The sequence below is a fragment of the Cucurbita pepo genome, chromosome 13, assembly GCF_057944985.1.
Source record: "Cucurbita pepo subsp. pepo isolate OVF chromosome 13, ASM5794498v1, whole genome shotgun sequence".
NCBI lineage: Eukaryota > Viridiplantae > Streptophyta > Magnoliopsida > Cucurbitales > Cucurbitaceae > Cucurbita > Cucurbita pepo.
Window position 1 is genome coordinate 11,210,435 of NC_141810.1, and position 7,349 is coordinate 11,217,783.

The following is a 7,349-nucleotide window of genomic DNA, read 5'->3' on the forward strand; positions in this document are numbered from 1 at the left end:
GAACCATTTAAAAATATTTTATATAGAAGAGACATCTTCCATCATTGTCCAAAAAGTGAAAATATTGCTAGGTTGTCCCAACAATAGAAACTATAATATAAATATTTAAAACTAACTATCGTGACTTTATTCTATAATCTTCTCAACTAGCACTCTCATTCATACTCGAGGCTCTTGACTTACCTGAAGAAAAAAAAAGTTAGATCGTGTTTAAGAAAATTCGGTAAGTGATACCATTAATGAAATTAGGAAATGCAATCACATACATCATGATTCATTACTAATAAAATCTATTTATTAACTGATTTTTAGGCTTTATTTTCCTTTCTTGGTAGGAAATGCAACCATTCTAAATCTTAGACCTCACTAATAGAATCTATTTATCGTAACTCTTGGTAGCTGGAATTTGTGCAACCAATGGTGACCCTAATGATTTTTAAATGTTTTTAAAAAACAAATTGGCTATTACTATGTGATTTTTCTCTTGGCTCATAATCACACTCTTGTGACAACAGGACAACATTTGTGTGGCACTTGTTCTAACCGAACGAATAAGTCAATCATGTGAAATTTGAACTTCGCGGATAATATCGGTGCACGTTTGAGATAAATGTTATAGAAAACTTGAATGAGGTAATATGTTGAAAATAATTTTAAAGAAATCAATGTTATAGACTAAAAGCGAGTGGGCAACAACAACGTAGAAAGAATTGACAACTAAGTCACATCCCCTATGATACATTTTCGGGTGTCTTAGCCTTGGCAAGTGTAGACATGATTTTTGTGAATGATCATACACTCCCGTATTAACACAACAATAATAATAAAGACCTATATAAAAAGCAAGTAAAAGGGTCTGGAACGAGTATGTGGCCATGGACAACATGTCCTAGATAAGCATAACCGGGACATTTGACATGCGGCCATAGGCGACACGCCTTGAACAAACATGACCATGACATCCTCTCCCATTCAATTAGTTGAGATCTCTCTCAACAGACTCTTCGTGAACTCAACGATGTATGGTGAGGCTGACTTCAGGTCTCTCGATGCGTTTTCAGCTGATCTCAGCATTGAGGAGTCTCTTCCAAAATGCAAGGAACTATTGAAAACCACTTCTCAATTTGTTGATTCTTCGTGTCTTTTCTGTCGGAATCTCTACTACTTTCTTCGATTGAAAAAATCTTTTCTTAGGGGTGAGGTGGTGCTCCCTCTTTGTGCTTGACGTCTTCTAAGGTTAGGATAGTAACATTTCAAATTATTAACGTGGACAACAGGGCTAGTCCGCATCTATGGGAGTAGTTGGATCCTATATGATGTCTTCCCAACCTTGTGGATAACTTTGATTGATCAATAGTATTTTCACATCAACTTTTGATTCTTGTTGCTTTGACCTCAAAGTTGATCTCACCTCAATCTAATTAGAACTCTCTTTCCATCTTGAAATTGTCTTGGCCGGCGCTTTTGATCGACCCTTCTTTTCATCCATCTAAATGGTTTTTTCTGTGTGAACATGTGTTTCTTCAAAGGTTTGTCTTTGTCTCCCTTCTTCAGTATTTGGGTGATCACTAACAACGTCCTTTATGGGTCTAATGAACCATACTGTTAGCAAGTCATTTAGTTGTTTGTATAATTTAGCTAGCTCAAGTTGAGCTGTATGACATTCATTCGTGGTAGGCGGTCTCGCCCCCAGATAAATACTTTGTTTGATGTTTTTGTCTTGTGTCACGATGTTTCTGTTGTGGCACGAGGTTTCTGTTGGAGTGAGCTCACTTGAGCTCACTTGAGCTCACTTGACACTTTATAGCCTTTATCAAGTAACTGACCAACACTTAAGAAATTTTGATCAATTTTAGGTACAAATAAAACATCTGGAATAAATTTTGTACCTTTATAGCTTGTTATAGCTACTGTGTCGTTTCCCTTGACTTTCAAGTGTTCACCATTGTCAATCCTCACTCTCTTGACTTAAGTGTCTCTTAATTCCTAAGAGCTCCTTGTCATATGTCATATGATTTGTGCACCCACTGTCAATCAACCAGCTCTCGCTTGATTCTTTGCCTGAGAAACAAGTGGCCACAAATAATTGATCTTCTTTTTCTTGATCAGCTACCTATGCATCTATTTCTTTCACCTGACCTTTGATTTTGTAGATCATAGCTTCATGTGCAAGTTGATTACATTTGGAGCATTTGGCGTCAGGTCTTCTTCAACACTTGTATGGTGGATGACCTTTCTTCTCACAGTGGCGGCATGGTGGATAGGAATTTTTAGAACCTCCTCCTTTTGTCATCTGATAATTGGTAGATGAATCTCCTCCATTTGTCGATTGGTTTTTAAAATTTTTCTTGTTTTTATACCTGCTGTTGCCTCATAGACCTCCTCTGCTCTTGTGCTTGTAAAACACTCAAGATCTCTGTAAGAGAATTTTTTTTCAAGTCTTTGGTGTTCTCCAGAGTAGTAATGGTGGCTTCAAACTTCTCTAGAATAGCGCCCAGCAGCTTTTCAACAATCTTGAAATCATTTAACACATAACCAAGCAATCTCATCTTGTTGACAATGCTGAGAAGTTTGTCAGAGTACTCTTTCACCGACTCAGACTCCTTCATCTTCTGCAACTCGAAATCCCTAATCAAATTCAGAACTTTCATTCCATGAATCCTCTCATCTCATTCATATTCAACCTTGAGGTAATCCCAGAGATTTCCTTTGCTGTTTTGAGGGACATTAGTCGCATGAAAATCATTTAAGATATCGCTGCAAATAGGCAAGCTTTTGCCCTTGATTTTCTTGTCTTTTATTCATTCTGTGCTTTCATTTGTGCTATAGTAGGATTTGCTGGAAGTGGAGGGACCTTGTAATCCTCTTCTATTACTTCCCAAAGATCAAGGCCTCCTGATAGGTTTCCATACGAACTGCCCACATTTAATAATTGTCTCCATCGAAGACTGGTGGTGCAACCGTTGAAAAACTGGATTCTCCTCCCATTTTGATCTCACAGATCCCTTAAGAAGACTGATCTAATACCAATTTGTTAGTGAAGGAATGAGTGATTGAATGGTTGATTAGAAGATATATTATAAAAAGCAATAAGAATGTATATGTATATAACATGCCATATAAAAAGATATTTAAAAAATCTACTTAAAAATCTGATAATAACCCACTAACAAATCAAAACTAAATTAATTCATAACTATAAATAAGGAGATTTAATGAGAAACATTAACATAAAAATACTAACTAACATCAATTTAAAACAGGTGATTTTAACCTCGAGTAAAGAAGTTTGCAACCGGCATGAGACCATGGATCATACGTCTTGGACAAGCATGACGGGGACATAAAAAATGCGGCCATAAATTACACACCTTGAATAAACATGACTGTGATACAAAGTAACTTGTTTAGGAGGTTGAGTAGTGACATGCTTTCTTCTCCCATCTCAATTTTCGACCACAGTTGGCTTAATGACAATGCTCCCTAAACTAGCACTCGAAGATAAGTGAATGACCTTCAAAGTAGAAACATTTTTTATGAGGCAACGACTGCATCATTCCCTCCAACGCGGATCAAATTTTTACCATTTTTTGCGCTGTTCCTCCGATGGATGGCAACCAACGAGCTAGTGATGATAACATTTCTCTATCTTCTTTTTTTTTTAAATAAAAATGAGTTTTATGTTTTGGAGATTTAATTTTATGATTTATATTTTAAAGTTGTGATTTAGGATCCCAAATAAAAGCTTAATTTACTTTGAATTAAAAGATGAAAGTATTTGGTATATTAAGCTTAATAATTATTAAAATCACACTATTCATTATCTATTATTACAAACCGACAAAAATAATGCATCTATTATCTACACTTCCCTTTTCATCTATTATTATTTTTCCAAAGAGAATAAATATTTGAAGTCAATAAAGTCAATTAGTCCTTTTGAAAAAAAGGAAAAATAAATAAAATAAAGTGAATTAGGTGAAAATATATAGATAAAAATATGGGGATAAGAACTAAAGCTTAACCTGCACTACACGTCTAAATCACTCTACTTTTGCAGGTGTTGGCGTAAGAATTGGGATATTGGGAACTTAATTACCCTTCCAAACTCAGCAAACTTATGTAAACCCCTTTTCATCCAAACTCAATCTTCATTCTCCAATTTAATGATGAGAATTGGTTTGATTTTAGTTCTAAACTTCATTTGTATGGATTCGATTTTTATACATCATGAAAACAAGTTCATATAATCATCAAGAGTCGAAAAAGTCGAGACATGGATCTATCTTAACCCTTACAGCCCTCTAGCTCGTGCACGCCCTCGCCTTTATCGCACATTATTTCATAACTAGATTCTAGGCTATCATCTAGGTTCAATTGGAATCAACCTTTTGGTGGCTCTCACTTTGGAGATTACAAGCTTGTGAAGTGTATCTTTGGATCTTATGGGATTTTGATTGGCTATTTAATTGTCCTTTTCATCATCAATAACCTACCTGTTATAGGTCCTCCAGGCACAATCTTGTCATGGTTCCAATTCATGATTCTTATCATACCACAATGGACACTATCAATCGAGATAGATTCTCCAGTAGTATTTAGTTTGTGTCTCTTTAGTAGGTCTCATAATGTCACTATCATCAAGAAGAGAGTGAACCTCGTGTCTACCAACGTTTATCTACCAATTATATTGTCACGATCCGATTTTGAGGCTTCAAATCCCGAACCACGACAAAAAAATAAGACGAAAGTAAATAATCGTATAAAGTAAAATAAAGTAAAATACGAAAAATATGGTAAATTTTAAATCAAATTAAAAGATGGACAACACAATTAAGTACAAAACGAAATCTAATTACAAGACGGTGTCATTCAAATTTATTACGAATGGGAAAACGGGTTTGAGGTGCAATTACAAATTGAAATACAAAAGATTCAAAATACAAAGAGAGACTAATGCTCAAGAACAACTCCCTCTATGACTGAGCAGCTCTCGAATGCTTCCTCACCTCAAATAGTAGTTGTGCCAACACCTAAAAATTGAGAAAGGAGCGAGTATAAAAATACTCAGTAACAAACCTACTTGTAAGCTATCATCACATTTTTAGTCTAGTCAGAATCTACAGATTTTACTCTAGGCTTTAGGAAGTTCGAGAACAGTCTCTATTGCTATCTAAGCAATTTGGAAGAGTTCAAAGTTTCAGCACTCTTATGTATTGGTATGAATCTCACCCCTACATACGTATATAGCAAACTCGAATCATGTTACCATGAACCTCTGTACTCGAATGGTTATTTAAATTATGTGGAGAGACTAGTGCAAATTATGTCAAGATGAGCCTCTATACTCGAATAGTTATTTAAAATATGTGGAGAGACTAGCGCAAATTATGTCAAGGGAAGTGAAGCATTGACATAGTAGAAGAACTAAAGACTATGTCTTTCTCTGACACGAGAATTGTTAGCCGTTGCCAAATTGTGTACCATTTTTCATGATTTTTACTTGTGGCACATGTTCATCTACGTGGATGAGAGTTGACCAGTTTTAAAAGTTTATACTCCTTAACTTTGTGGGAGAATGCATACATATCTAATCGGTCATAAACATTACTTACAAAGTATTTTCAATATTAAGCCTTTTAAGATTTTGTTGAGGAAAACGACATGCAAAAGTCGTGATGAGAGGGACGACTAATTGCCATCGAAGACTGTCATCATGTTTTTATTTGTACTTCTACCTCCTTTTAATTATTACTCTAAAATTTTCATTAACATCTTTTAATTTCGTTCGCACTTAGTATGCTAGTAGCGAGTTTGCATCTTACATATTTTTTAGTTTTTTGTTTTAAAGCAATAACAACATAGAATCTAATGTTAGGATTGATACCAGTTGTTAGGATCGCTCAGCAACGCACACATTCGATCAAGATGAACACAAAGAATAGGAGAGAGAAAGTTCATTGAGAAATATTGGCTAAAGGTTTTATTGATAACTTCAGGTATGTACAACAACGACAATACAGAAAATGAAGAAAGTACATTTTGAGAACACGGACTAATGGAGTATATATATGGTTTCAATTTACTAAATATAGCTTCCAAAGATTTAAACGTACAACATATAATCTAACAAATATATCTCTATCAAATCTTTACCAAATATCTACCATATATATCTCTATCAGATCCTTACGAAATATCTTCTAAATATATATCTTTCAAATCTAGGTATCAAACTCCATATCCCAACAATCTCCCACTTGGAGATTGATCGAGTCAATCACAACAATCTCCCACTCGAAGACTGATCCAGCCAACCCCAACAATCTCCCACTTGGAGACTGATCCAGTCAATCAAGAATTTCATTCTCAATATGTACCATACCACTTGAGGCTTTACACAACCTCAATGTTCCAACATCAACATAAAATGTTTGCTGGATTCCTTGCACCCTCTATCTTCTCCAAACACATCACCATCCACTAACCTCTGAGTGAAATGGTATCACCTTCTGTGTGTTGTCTTTGAATGATAGACTGGGTTCCTCGCCAAGTGCATGACAACCTAACTATCTATATGAATAATCTTCTCGCTCTGCTTCTTGCCTAATTCTTCTAGATAGTCTGTCATCCATATCATCTCCATTCCAGCTTCAGCTATTGCCACGTACTCAGCTTCAGCAGATGAAAGAGCAACACATTTATGAAGCCTAGACATCCCATCATCCATAGCTTGCTCTCACTTGGTTGTATCCTCCAACTGTAGGGCCTCATCAAAGGGCTTTCGTTCCCCTTCATCAGTCACCAACCGATAGTGTAAAGAAGGTACATACCTATCTGGTACTCTTATGACTCTGGATGATCTTTTCAACACCTACTCAGGTGTCACTTGCTCTGCTTCTGGTTCCTCAGCAACAATCTCAGGAGTTTCTTGAGTATCCGTTACAACATCACTAGGTGAATCTTTCAGCAACTCAACCTCAACTCCCACTTACTTTGTTGTCCCGATATCTTTCTTCAATTCTCTGGCATTCTTTGTGAAGCTAACTCGTTTCTGTTTGCTCATAACACAGTTCTCACAAGGACTCATATCAACAGATTTCAGACCTTCCAAAACTCCTTCCGCAGCCAGCATCTTCATTTCTTTAACTCTCATATGTCCAAGTCTATTATGCCACAAACTTGAATATGAAGCACTCTCAGCAACAACAACTATGTTCATACACCCTGCAGTGGTGTATAGGGTTTTAGATTTTGTGCCACATGCTACCATAGCACCCTTCACAATCTTCCACGAACTCTTCCCAAACTCTGTTGCATAACCTGTGCTATCCAACTAACCAATAAAG